Raw genomic sequence first — 13,382 nt, forward strand, 5'->3', positions numbered from 1 at the left:
TTCAAATCTAGTCTCAGACACTTGACACATGTACTAGCTGTGTGACCTTGGGCACGTCACTTAACCCCAATTGCCTTGCCAAAAAAAAAAAACCAGAAAAAAAGTTGATAATTGGACTCTTAATCATTAACAAATAGAATCCTAAGTCATATCAATATATTAAAATCTATGAAAATCATATATATATATATATTAATCCATAGACATCCTTTATTATGATTAAGCCAAATTCTTAAAGAGGAATTGACCTGGAGGCTTCTTTATCTTCTATCTATAGCATGATTGAATAATCGAAACGCTATCTGCAAACAGAAACATGCGGAGAACATCACCATCTTAAAGAAATCCATCTTTATTTTGACCTCTTCACTGGATCTCCCTATGAAAGTTGTTATACCTTTGTTAAGTTCACATCTCCCTGTCTTATGCCATTCTTGATATTAATGATTGGATATCAGAAAACAAGACAACCTCTCTGTTGTCAGATATTTCATTGCATCTTAAATGATTATGGCATATATTTAGAATAGACCTCATTGGACAAGACTAGCATTTGTTCTACTAAATAATATCATTTTTACAATCAACAAGTACCCAATGGAACTTTCTGTTCCCCACATGTTTCCTTCAATAGCATCATTTTGAAGATACATCCTACAGAGAAATAACATTTGTGAAAGCATGCCATTTCTCTACTGATGTATTCATTGGGGATGCCCTCTCTATTTGTATAGCTTCCCAGAATAGTATTATACAGATGAAAAAGTGCCCATGTAGATTAAAAATTGTTAATATTCTCTCAGTTGCCTTTTTGATAATGTTTGAGATACTTTTCTACATTTGTTGTCTTATCTTCCCTCAGATAATCTCTGAATGAGTCTTCGCTGACCTCATAATACTGCTGTGTCCAATACAAATCTCTCCTATACATATATATATATATATATGTATGTATGTATGTATGTATGTATGTATGTATGTATGTATGTATGTATTTGGTCTAAGCCAGCTGCTTTTCCCGTATGTTTGCTCTTTAGTGCCATTTATACCTTCATCAGACAATGAAATGTGTTCCCACACACACACAAATGTATGTGTGTGTGTGTGTGTGTGTGTGTGTGTGTGTGTTTCCAGATCTTTTTTTTTCTCATACAGAGCAGTTTCAGATGTTCTCCCATAAAGGCTCAGTTCCAACAGCATACTGAACATCCACCTTCATGGAAGCTTCTACAATTAAAAAATAATTCAACCCCTACAATCCCATCAGCCTAATTGAAAGAACTAATTAAATAAAACTGGTGTTCACCTGATTAACCTAGAAATATACACATACATAATCAAGATTCAGAAAGTAAGTTTATTTCACTTTCACCAGGTTAGAAAAAAGCTAATAAAAATTAATAATAATAGCTAAAGCTAACTGTAAGCATGAAACTAAAAATAATACAATATAAAAATAAAAATAATACAACTAGTACATTTGAATAGATAAAACTAATAGTAGGAGTTAATGCCAATGCATTCTCCATATATTTCCCCTCTTTTGCCTTGTCCAATATACAAAATTTACATGAGCTTCAAATAAGCACTTACTGACATATGAAATATTATTTTATACTAGTCAAAATGTGTGCCTTTCATTAGTGTCTCATAGATGCTATAAATCTCTGCCCAAAGTTGGACAATTTCAACCAGAGGAAAATATAATGCATTACATGAAACACTCCTGCAGAAGAGATTGGGGGAAAATGGTAAGTAGCCTTTCCCCTCCTTCTAGGTCTCCACTTCCAAATTAAAAAAAAAAGGGGAAAGTAAACATGGCCCTGCATAAGCCAATTACTGTGAGCACTGAAGCATTTTGGCATGTATTCATCTCTCAATCCTGATTCCCTAAAAATCATTTCGAGAAGCCAAGATTCAGTTGAAGATTCCCCCCCCTTCTCAGACATGAGATAATAATACAGAAAAGCAGTTATTCACTTCAGGAGAGGCAACTTTAATAAATTGTGCCAATGAGAGTTTTCTTATTTTCCAAGAAGTTACCTTTAAGGTACAGGAAAGCAGAGGCTAAAATGTTGATCTAGTTGTCCCTTAGAATCAGAGAGGTTCAGTAGTCAGGAACAAAATAAATATATAAATTGTGATCACCCTGTCTTTGTACTGATATCTGTTTTGGGAGCTTTGTTGCCATTTTCCTTCCCTCACTGTATATACATTCATTGAAGAATTAACTTTCAATTAATTATAGACCAAGAGTAATAGATTATTCAAAATTGTCTATATAATATTCTGTATATATACTAGATAAATTTCTATACCATTCCAAAGAAAGTGGTAGAATTTGTGTGTTTTCCCATTATTGATTTTTACAGCACAAAGTTCTTTTCCTTTGATCCATATAGCACTTGAAGTATTCTGAAGGAATTGAGATTTTTTTTCTTATTTGATTTAGTAAATAGCACACTAATATTTACTTGATATGAAATTAGGACACACACATATTCCATTCAAATAATTTGAAGACACCCTAATTTTATCTTAAGACTTCATGAAAATAGAAAAATTGTGGAATTTTAGCATATACAAAATTTTCTAGTAGCTAGATGATAGGTTGTCCTTTACTTCAGGTTCTTTGTGATTACAAAGTCACTCAAATAATGTCCATTTTTCCCTTCCATTCTCTACAATGCAGCCAAATTGAATTTTTTGCTGGTCTTCATATATAACCTTCTATTCCCACTATCTGTGGCTGTGCACAGGTTGTCCCCCATGCCTGCAATGTACTAATTCCTTCCTTATCTAAACCTCCTAACATCAATACCTTCCCTCAAAGCTCAGATCTTATGTCTTCTTTCACCATGATGCTTCTCTTCTTTTGCTATTTCTTATAGTGCCTTTTTACCCAAAATACAAACACTTACTCAAAATGCAAATACAAATGCTCCTCTGCTAAATAAACTCCAGTGGTTCCCTATTACTTCCATTATCAACTGTGAATTCTACAGCCTGCCCCCAATCTACCTGTCAAAATTTATTATGTATTACTCCTTCTACACTAACTTCAGTTGAACCACATTGACTGTCTTGCTGCTCTTCATATGTGCACAATTCTGCATCTTACCATTGCATGCATTTACAATGTCTCTCTTCCATCTCTGTAATGCACAGTCTCTTCCCCTCCATCTTTCAGAATTGCTAATTTCCTTCAAGACTCGACTCAAGTATTGCCATTTACACAAAGCTTTTCTTGATCAAGACCAAATCTATCCTTAATGCCTTTCCACTCCAAATCTCCCTGTATTAATATAGTATATATTTTCAATGTGAGGAAACAAAAATACAGTAGATAAAGTCAGGAAGTCATGTATTCAACTTCTGTAAGTATATAATCTGCCAGTGGTATACATATTTAGCTAGGAACCAATTATTTAATCTCTCAGACTGTGCTACGTACTGGGGATAGATACAAAGAAAGAGAAAATAGCGCATGGATAGAAGCTGAAAATGGGGAGGGCAGTGGGGAGGAAAAGTAATCAGCCTAGAGGCATTATGTAGTCTTCTAGCTAATTTATATAGCTAAAAATTGCAGAGAAATTAATGACATATATTGAGACAGAAAAATTTTCCCATAGGGGAGTTCTCTATACTTATGAAATCACAGCTCCATTTCCTATAGGCACTTAATAAATGCGTAATGATTGGTTACTACTTTTCCTATTAATATCTCTTGTTCTATAGATTCCTTTGCCCATATTTCCCCTTTTCAAAGCTGTTCAGAAGTGTCATTTTGTTTATCTTAGAGGACAAAGGTGATGTGGATAGATTACTGTCAAGTGAAATACCTGACTGCCAACCTTGATGCTTAGGAAGACATAACATACACAGTAGTACTATAACAATTAATATATTTATAAAGAATATAGGGGCAGCTAGGTGGTGCAGTGAGTAGAGTGCTAGCCCTGGAGTCAGAAGGACCTGAGTTTAAATTCAGCCTCAGACACTTGACACACTTACTAGCTGTGTGACCTTGGGCAAGTCACTTAACCCCAATTGCCCTGCCTTCTCCCCTCCAAAAAAGAAAGAATACATCAAATTGTTTCAAATACAACGAATTGATTCACAGATGTTTTGGTCTATGCTTCTGCTGGGGAATGGAATTTTCTGTTTTTTTTCTTCTTGTTTTCACATGTCTTAATAAATACATGCTTATTTTCAAATCATATCTCATTTTCTCTGTCAGAAGTGTCAGAATGATTTACAGTTGTGAAATTTACATTATGTAACCTACTTCATGAACTTAAATACCTTTATCACTGAGACTTACTAAAATTTCCTCTCCTTGAATGGAAACATTTTTTTTTCACTCATGAACATTAACTTAGAGTGTCTGGGATTAAAGGAAAGTTTCCCTTTCTGACTCAGTATGAAGTTTGGGTGTCATTGTTTACATTAAAAAAAAGACTTACTACTAAGATGCCTTTTAAAAAATCCTCTAGAGTTAAAGACAGTCTAAGTTTAAAAGAAAGCAATTGCTAAATAAGACTGAAATCCTCCTGGGATTCAGTTCTACCCTGAGTTTGCTAAACAAAAGGAAAATCATCGAAGTTGAAGGTTATAGTAGAATTTCACAGTTCATTTCCTTTGGTTTTTATTGAAAAGGAAAAAAAAACAACTTTTAACTTAATGGAAATATTGTATACTGTCTTTTACCCATTCCTCAGCCTAATATTCCACAATGTCTATCAGAAGATCCCCTCAAAGGTATCCAATTGCATCTCTCATTGCTAGTCAGCAGGGCTAAAGTGTTTGCTTGTCAACTATCCATTCAGATCCTGAACATTCATGCTTCTGCACCTTTGGTTTTGCTGTTTCTCTCAGCTAAAATAACCTTCTCACCACCAAACTTTGTTATTAACTTTCTTTATGATTTAACTGTGGAACATTCTATTATTCACTCTGCTACATCATAATATAGGTACAAATATATTACTTTGTAATAGTATTCATGTTATTCCATTCACTTTAGCAAGTAAGTAATACAGGACTCGCTATGTTAGATGTGTGTAACAAATGTTCTTTAAATAAATACATTTCAGATACTAATCATTATTTTCTTGTTTTGTTGGGAAAAAAAACAAAGAACATTTATTTAAAATAAAATTCATGTTTAAAGACAGTGTGGTGTTGTCATGGAGACAGGGGTAACTTCACAGTTAGATCTAGGTGCATGTCATGATTGATATATACATACATGCATGCACACACACATGCATACATATATAAATATACATATGTATGTATATATGCATATGTGTATTGATATATACAGGTAGATAGATATACAGATATGTAGATAGAGATGGATAGAGATATCTATATAGATAAAGACATTATAGAGAACCATATGGAGATGGGTAGATAGGTATGTATATATGTATGTGTGTATGCATACACACATAATATACATACATACATACACATAGATATATGTATACATATGTGTGCATATATACATATATGTGTGTGTATTATATGACTGTGAGCAAATCATTTCATCTCTAAATGTCCCTACAAATCTCTCTTAGACAGGGGCTCTTAATCTGTGAATTTCAGAAAAAGAGTGAGTAGAAATTTTAATACAATGAGTTTCCTTACTTTATTTTATGCAATTATATTGAGGAAGAATCCACGGACTTCATGAATTTGCCAAAGGAGTTTATATCACACACACACACACACACACACACACACACACACACAAATACACACAGAGTTAACAAATTCTGTACTAAGATCATAAATTATACTGCAGTTTGGTGGTTTATACAAGTGTAAGGCATTTCCACCCTGGCAAATCACCACACTGATGGAAACATGGGGAAAGAAAGTAAGGAGGAAGAAAAAGAAAGAAAAAAAGAAAGTGAAGAGGAAGAAAGAAAGAGGAAGGAAGAAGAAAGACAGAGAGAGAGAGAGAGAGAGAGAGAGAGAAATTTAAAAAAGAAATTAGATATAGCCATCAGCAATTTGGCACAACAGGCCCTCTTTTAGTCTTAAATCTACTATCACCCCTATATGTATCATGTAGAGTAGTGGTCTAAGACATTGATTACTCATTCTGGTCTTCCTCTGCCCTCTCCATAATATGGGAAGTAAAATAGATGGGAGCATAAAGCAAGCCACTCATACCAGGATGTTCATTTAGCATACACAACAGCAGAAATTGTTACTTTGGGATTCTTGGCCCAGCATTCCAGACTAAGGCCACACATGTCACAGCATTAGCATGTAACCTGAGGAGCATTGCAGAGTGTGTGTTTTGGGGTATTGCAACATTATGAATTGAACATGAGGGCCTGGTCCCCTTATATTCAGTTTCCTCTCTCTGCTGTAAATCAGTGCTTTTGCCTCAATATTTTAGTCTGTATCTTTTCTCTATTTGGTATATTCTTGTAATTGGGTATATTGGGAGCTTCATAAACCTTTGGAAAAAATTTTAGCATAAATATGGTGGTGATTGTATACAGGAATAGGCACATTCCCTTAACAGATAAAATTACAAACTAATTACTGAATTACTTGGTTGAATTATTGAATCCATGAATAAAATCAATAAAGCAGAAATACAAACACGATTCCTATGATTTTCTAAAGCAAGGTCATAATAATTTTGAAAATAATGTGGCATATGTATTTGCTGACGATAGTGGGAAAATATTACCTTTATCAATAACCATTGTAGTCCAGTATAAAATAAGTAGCACCTATTTGCTCTTTCTTGGTAGACTACTTTTCTAAAATGTTGTGTTTTCCCTTCCTTTTTTCTACATATCAAAGCAAGCAGTCAAAATCTGCTCCTGAGTATAAGCTGGAACTGGCATAATTTCTGACAGATTCATTCAAACAGAACCTGCAAAAAAATCCCAAGTCTCTGGATGCTTCTTTTCATAATTTTAAGTCAGTTTCCCAGCTGATGTGCTAACTATGCAATAAAACATTGGACTAAATTTCAAAATAGAAAGAAAAGGAAGATTGGTCCAATATTGTCTCCTGACTCTATCTTCTTCCAACTAGAATGTAACTATGAAGGACTTCAAGCACAGTTATTTCTTTCTTTCTTTTTCTCTTTCTTTTTAGGTGTAAGAAAACATTTTTGAAGCCTCTATTTACAAAAACTTTAAAAACAAATATTACCTTCTGCTTTGCAAGTAACTTTTCTGAAGAAGGACCCCAGTTATAGCATTGTAACTCAATGAGAAAAGAATGTTAAAGTACAAGGGAACAAGCCAATCTGGCAAACAGCTAATAGGACTTGAGTTAAGTGCAGGTAACACACACACACACACACCATGACTTGCCGTCCATCATTATTTCTAAGTAGCGTTTAAGTTACCCATTACCAAAGTCTTCCTTCCCATGCTCTGGCCTGCTCACATGCTCCTGTCTACATGGCTACGGAAGTATTTCAGTTATTCTGTCAATATATAGAAAATATATTGCAAAGATATACACACAAAATAAGCAAGCATTACACTCCTCAGGTGACTTTATTCACTCTAACTTGTCTTGTCCTTTTGTTGTTTTACAACAAATCTCTTAATCATTTTTGTCTTTGTAGCAACTACAAAAGCATAATCACATCTCTTCTAATTTAATTTGCTATAAGACATACCTAAAGTGATTTGCTTTCTTTGGACTTACTGACTTGTGGAGTCGCCAAAACAAGGGCTCGGTAAATATCACTCTATCACGGGCAGGGGCGAGGGACAGCTGAGGGAGGGTAAAAGCGAGCGAGGAAGCCGACCAAGGCAAAGGCGCAGAGGTGCCACATGGGTGCCGTCAGTGGCGCACAGGGGGAAAGCTGCCGCCAAGCACTTCTTCAGTCCCAAAGCCCATTCAGAGACTGATCCAAAACCCACCCGGCCTGGTGAGCGGCATTGCAAAGCCCCAGGGACAGCGAGAGGGGGCTCAGCTCTTCAGGTGCCCACCTTTCCCTTTCAGGACAGCTTTGACTAGTCAACAATTTGCAGCAAAGTAAATAGACTCTGTTCCTTGGGTCCAAAACAAGAGAGTGCTGTGTAAAACCGGCAAATGATCAACTTTCAGGCTAACAGCAAGGAAAACTCAAACTTCTACTAAAACGGTGGATCTGAGTCACTCTCTAAAGTGCAAAATTGATAGTCCACAATCTCAAATAGCTAAAACTCTTGCATACTGGAAGGGACAGACATGAAACAGGTCAATAAGTTACAGTCAGTGCTTGTTAATCTGGGATTGGGGGGAAGAGGGGTGGCATACAAACTAAGACTAACTAGATATGTTTACCAAAAGATCGAGTATGATACGGATCTTCCCCTTGGCCACACATGTTTGCCAACAGATTGAATAATTCTACTTCCAATTTTAACCTGAAGACTCTTCCACTTATCAGGATCATTTCTGCACATAGGGGGAGCCCGAACGGAGGCTGTACAAGTGCAGACAAGACTTGGCAACATCGATGTGATCTTCAAATAACATTTCTCTCACCTTGAAATAAGCCATTCCCGTTAGTAGCGAATCGAATCCTGCCTGCTGCTGTGGTCCTATCCGCTCCAACTCCAGCTGCTCAGTCACTTCCTGCAGGCTGCCCTTGAGGTTCTTGCAGCTCCTCATGAGGTACTTGACATCATAGGTTACCGGAAAGAACAGTCGGAGGAACTCAAAGAAGTCCAGCTCCTCTTCAGGCAAGTTCGAGTTGGTCAGGATTTTGATTAAATAGCCAAAGTCACAACCACTGTGAAATGAAAGTCACTTGATCCCCTCACACAGAACGACGCCCAATGTCATGAGGAGTTCTGCAAAATACTGTGTCTCAATCCTTTCTTCCTCATGCTTTTTAAACTGGATTCCCGAGGTCTTTAGGAGCTCTATGGAGTCCTGGTCATACACGTCCTCCGTTAAATTAAACTTGAACTGCCATGTTGAAGTTCCTGGCGGGTATTCTCCTTGCTCATTCATAAATGTTAATCCAAGTCTACATTACATCTCAATAGTTGGTACTGATAGCATTACTTCTGAATTTTCCAATGGGTCTTGCAACCACACCTGGAAACTCTGTGTCCATAGCAACATAATTATGCTTTCGTATAACTTGACGAATTTTCTTCATCTCCTCATCCAGGTTGCAAGCCCAAACTTCACAATTCTTTGGCTATGATCTACGGTCGTTCCTGGCATAGTGGGATCACGAAGGGATTATATGCCAAAAAGCATCAAAATATTACACTTGATTGAAGAGTCGTTTTACAAAATAAGTTTTCTTCCCCTTTATTTTTGTATCGCCGCTGGAGCCTATGCGGTTGTCATGCTCCTCCGCCTCTTCCTCGCCATAGATCCAAGCCTCAGCGAAGGCCCCATACACACCTCTCGCCGGCCCGCGAGAAAGGGGCGCGGGAGCCGCGCTGCGTCCCTCTCCTCACAAGTCCGGCGAGGGGCTGCACGATCCATTGTTATTTATTTTAATTTCCTCCAGCCACTTCAAACAGTTCCCCTTAATCTTTCCATCTCTTCTCCTTCAAATCTTTTCTTTTTTGTTGTTTTGGTAATTTTAGACCTTCATTTATAGCATAAAATTTCAGTAGTACAATTTCTTTTCGAGTTACATCCCTAGTTGTAAAGGGAAAAGGTACCTCAAAGGACACAGAAGGTGATCCAACTATTTTCCTGATAAGGCGAGGTTCGAAAGATGGAGAAATTATTTTTCGATGAAGTTGATTTCAATATTTAACACCTTTAATTGATAGAAAATCATTTCCACTCAGCCAAAAAAAATTCCCTTTGATAGTCTTTATCCAGTATTAATGTCTGATGTCTGAAGGTATAAAGGATAAATCTAAGTCCTTTTTCATTTAATCACTATTCAAATGCTGGAAGAATGTTATCCCCCTTCAATGCAACAACTATGAATTCTTCTCTCCCTCTCTCTTTCCTTTTTTTTTCTTTCTTCTTCCCTTCCTAAAACACTTAAGTACCTGCCTTCTCCATAAAATGTTCCATACCAGGTATTGTATAATACAAAAACAATTTTTTTAAAGAACAATATATGCCCTCTAGATTCTAATAAGTAAAAGCCATGTACAAAACTGTGTGTGATTAAAGGAAGACTATGATGTAGGTAAAGAATGCTTCTGCAGCAAGAATGCAAAACTTGGATTTAATATTTGTTTTTATTTAATCTTCATAATTCTGTTTTGATACATTTGTTTTACATTATAATCCTATATATCTTATGTATTTAAAAACATTTTTTTTTCTCAGAATGGATTGATAGGTTTCAACAGATTGCCAAATTGGTCTGTGTATATGACACTACAAAATGATAAGAACTCTTGGTCTAGAGGAAATACTATCAGGAAAATGAGGAGAGAGAAATTTTGTTCAGCTGTTTTTCACATTAAAGTCAAACCTTTATTTATAAAGGAATCTCTTTGCATAGAGTTCAACAGCGTACTATTAGAGTCCTATACTAAATGGAGATTACTCATTATAAGGAATATTGAAAAATCAAGCTGCCAGGTGGTAAAATCCAAGAATGTTTACATTTCACATCTAGGAAAAAATTCTGTGACAAATTCCTTCAATTTTATTTCTAGTTTTTAAAGGACTTTGCTTCAGTAGGGGCATTGTTCAAGAGTGGTTGGTATTGACTGATAACATGAGGAAAGAAAAAAAATTCAAACTTTGTTTTTTAAATTTTGCTGATCTATTCCCTTACATACCTGCAGTGATTCCTGCCAATTGTTTTTCAACTGGCATTAGAGAATATTGTCTCTTTTCAGCAACTCAGTAACAGAATCAAATCACTATGTCAGTAGTAGCATTTCTTTTGGCATCTAAGAAAGGTAAAAATGTCAGTAAGCAGATATATTGAGAAATGCATTTGTTGTCACCTTTCAGTAGCTTGAGCAAATATGAATGTGAAAAAGTCTAGGAAAAGACTAATGAACAGCTGGAAGTAAATAGGTTTGGAACAAAACATATATGGAAAGTGGGGGGAAATAAACCTAGAAAGGCAACATGGAGCCAGATGTGGAAAATATCAAAATTCAAACTTTTTATTGTAACATTTATCCTTTAGGCAATACACAGTTACTTGGGACTTTGAGCAAGGAAATAACACACATTAGAAAAAATTATTTTGGCATCCCAATGAAGAATGTGGTTGAAGAGAATAAAGATTAGAAAAAAGCTATATTGGGTAGGAGACAATTCTATTTGTCTACATCAGAGAATGTGTTGTTGGAAGTATATGTGAAGAGAATTGAAAGAAATGAGACATGAAGAAGGTTAAATTCATAATACTTGGAAACATTGGATGCGGGGGATGTTTGTAAGGGTGAGTCAGAGGAATATATAATGCTATGGTAGAAGGAGAAATGTGTCTAGAATCATAGGCCCTTGGTTTATATGGCCATTCTCATGATTACTACATGTGTGACCTAGAAGAAGTCATTTAATTCCCTGGGTCCATTTCCTTATCTATAAAATGATGGGGTTAGATGATATAATGCCTGTGGTACCTTCTACACTTAACATTTTGAGGATGGGTGATTAGGAAGACCATAATTTACCAACGATAAAACAGAATAGAGAGGACCATGTAAGGTTTGCAGGAAGATTATATTGAATCCAACTTGGGACATGTTAAATCTGTAGTCATGACATGACATAAAGTGGAAATATACAACAGTGGGGTAGATATATTGAATTGGAACTAGGTGAGGAGATTGGCCTGCATATGTGTATGTATGTACGTACATGTATAGATAGATAGATAGATAGGTAGACAGATAGATAGATGGATAGATAGATAGATAGTTGTGTGTATGTATGTATACACATATAGATAATTCCTTTATATCTATATTTAGAGGAAGCATTTTCATGGATATAGTCAAAATCTTTGGGGTGCATTAAATTGCCAGAGGAGGAAGAGACCAAGGAAAAAAGTGAGAAGCAACAGAATGGAAGAAAAAAAGGAAGCCAATGGAGATGCAGGGAAAATGTTTTTAGGGAACCCAAAGGCACAATTATTGTGTTATACTTAACTTCTTGTTTAAATGCCTTTGCTTCCAAACACAGAGAAAGAATAACTGAAACTCACTTTGTCTATTACTTCAAGGCTAATTACTTGCCAAATCCCCTATAGAATCTTTTGTGCCTACCAATCTATACCTCACTAAATATACAACTACATGATCAGGAAAAAATAAAATCATTCATCATTTGCTAGTGGTCTTCCTTTGAAGAGAGACCCACTTCCTTTAAAAATATACATTATGCTTTTGGAAGTGTATAATTGTTATGTTCTCATTCCTATTGTCATCAAGCCCATATCTATCCTTCTAAAACTTCTAAAAATTTCTCCTAATTTTGCTTTCTGGGTAGAAGCAGAAATCTCACTTTCAAATACCTGAATATTGCTTTCATTACATGCCACCCAAGTCTCCTCTTCTGAATAAACATCCCCAGCACCTTACCTTATCTTCATGTGTCATGGATCCTAGTTATTGCTGCTGCATACAGACATGGGCATTCAAAAAGGACTGAGATACTAAATAACTCAAGAACAATAACATCATATTGTACTGAAGTGGCATCTGGCATCCATACATAATACATATCATAGAGGTTTTGGCGTAAGCTGACATAAGCATGAATATCACTAAATTACACCATGAATCAAGATTAGGGAATATGCTAATGATTTGCTTGTCTGTGGGGTTTAGTGTTTGACATGACTGGATTGCTCTCTGAAATTAGGAACAACTCAGTAGCTATACCAAGTTATTACAACTTACAGTTGGACTTAAGATTTTAGAAAGCCATTGAAATACTAGAGGACTGGTGGATGAACGGAAGAAAAAGAAGTATTACAGCAGTAATGTGCATGAGATAAAGGAACTGGGGAAGAGATGAAGGGATATTAGATATATTCAATTTGTGGAATTAAGGAGAGTAAGGTGAATAACAAACACACTATAAAATATAGGTATTTTGAAATTGTGCGGTCATCAACATGAGAATATAGTAGTCTATATTGAATTGATTTTTCATATGAATATCCAAGTACAAGTGATTTATTTTTAATATCAAGCTGATTGAATTCTTTGGTTTTTCAAAATTGTAAAACTAGTGACTTGGTTTCCAAGCAAGTTTTAAATCCTAATGTCTCATTCTTCACTGTTATCAAGTATTAATATATCATAAAATGTCATATAAAAAGTTTCAATGATACAATTTTGGGGGGAGGAACCTGTATAATAATAAACAAACCTCAATTTTTAAAAACCCTAAGATGTTTCTGATTTTTGATGTTCGATCTATATGATTTGCTCCACTGT

The 13,382-nt window shown here is 35.5% G+C and overlaps 1 pseudogene; it reads right to left on the reverse strand.

The window, feature by feature from the left end:
• Positions 1–8,430: 8,430 nt before the first annotated feature.
• LOC118854406 lies at positions 8,431–9,216 on the reverse strand (annotated as a pseudogene).
• Positions 9,217–13,382: the final 4,166 nt, after the last annotated feature.

The sequence above is a fragment of the Trichosurus vulpecula genome, chromosome 6 (assembly GCF_011100635.1).
Source record: "Trichosurus vulpecula isolate mTriVul1 chromosome 6, mTriVul1.pri, whole genome shotgun sequence".
Classification (NCBI taxonomy): Eukaryota; Metazoa; Chordata; class Mammalia; order Diprotodontia; family Phalangeridae; genus Trichosurus; species Trichosurus vulpecula.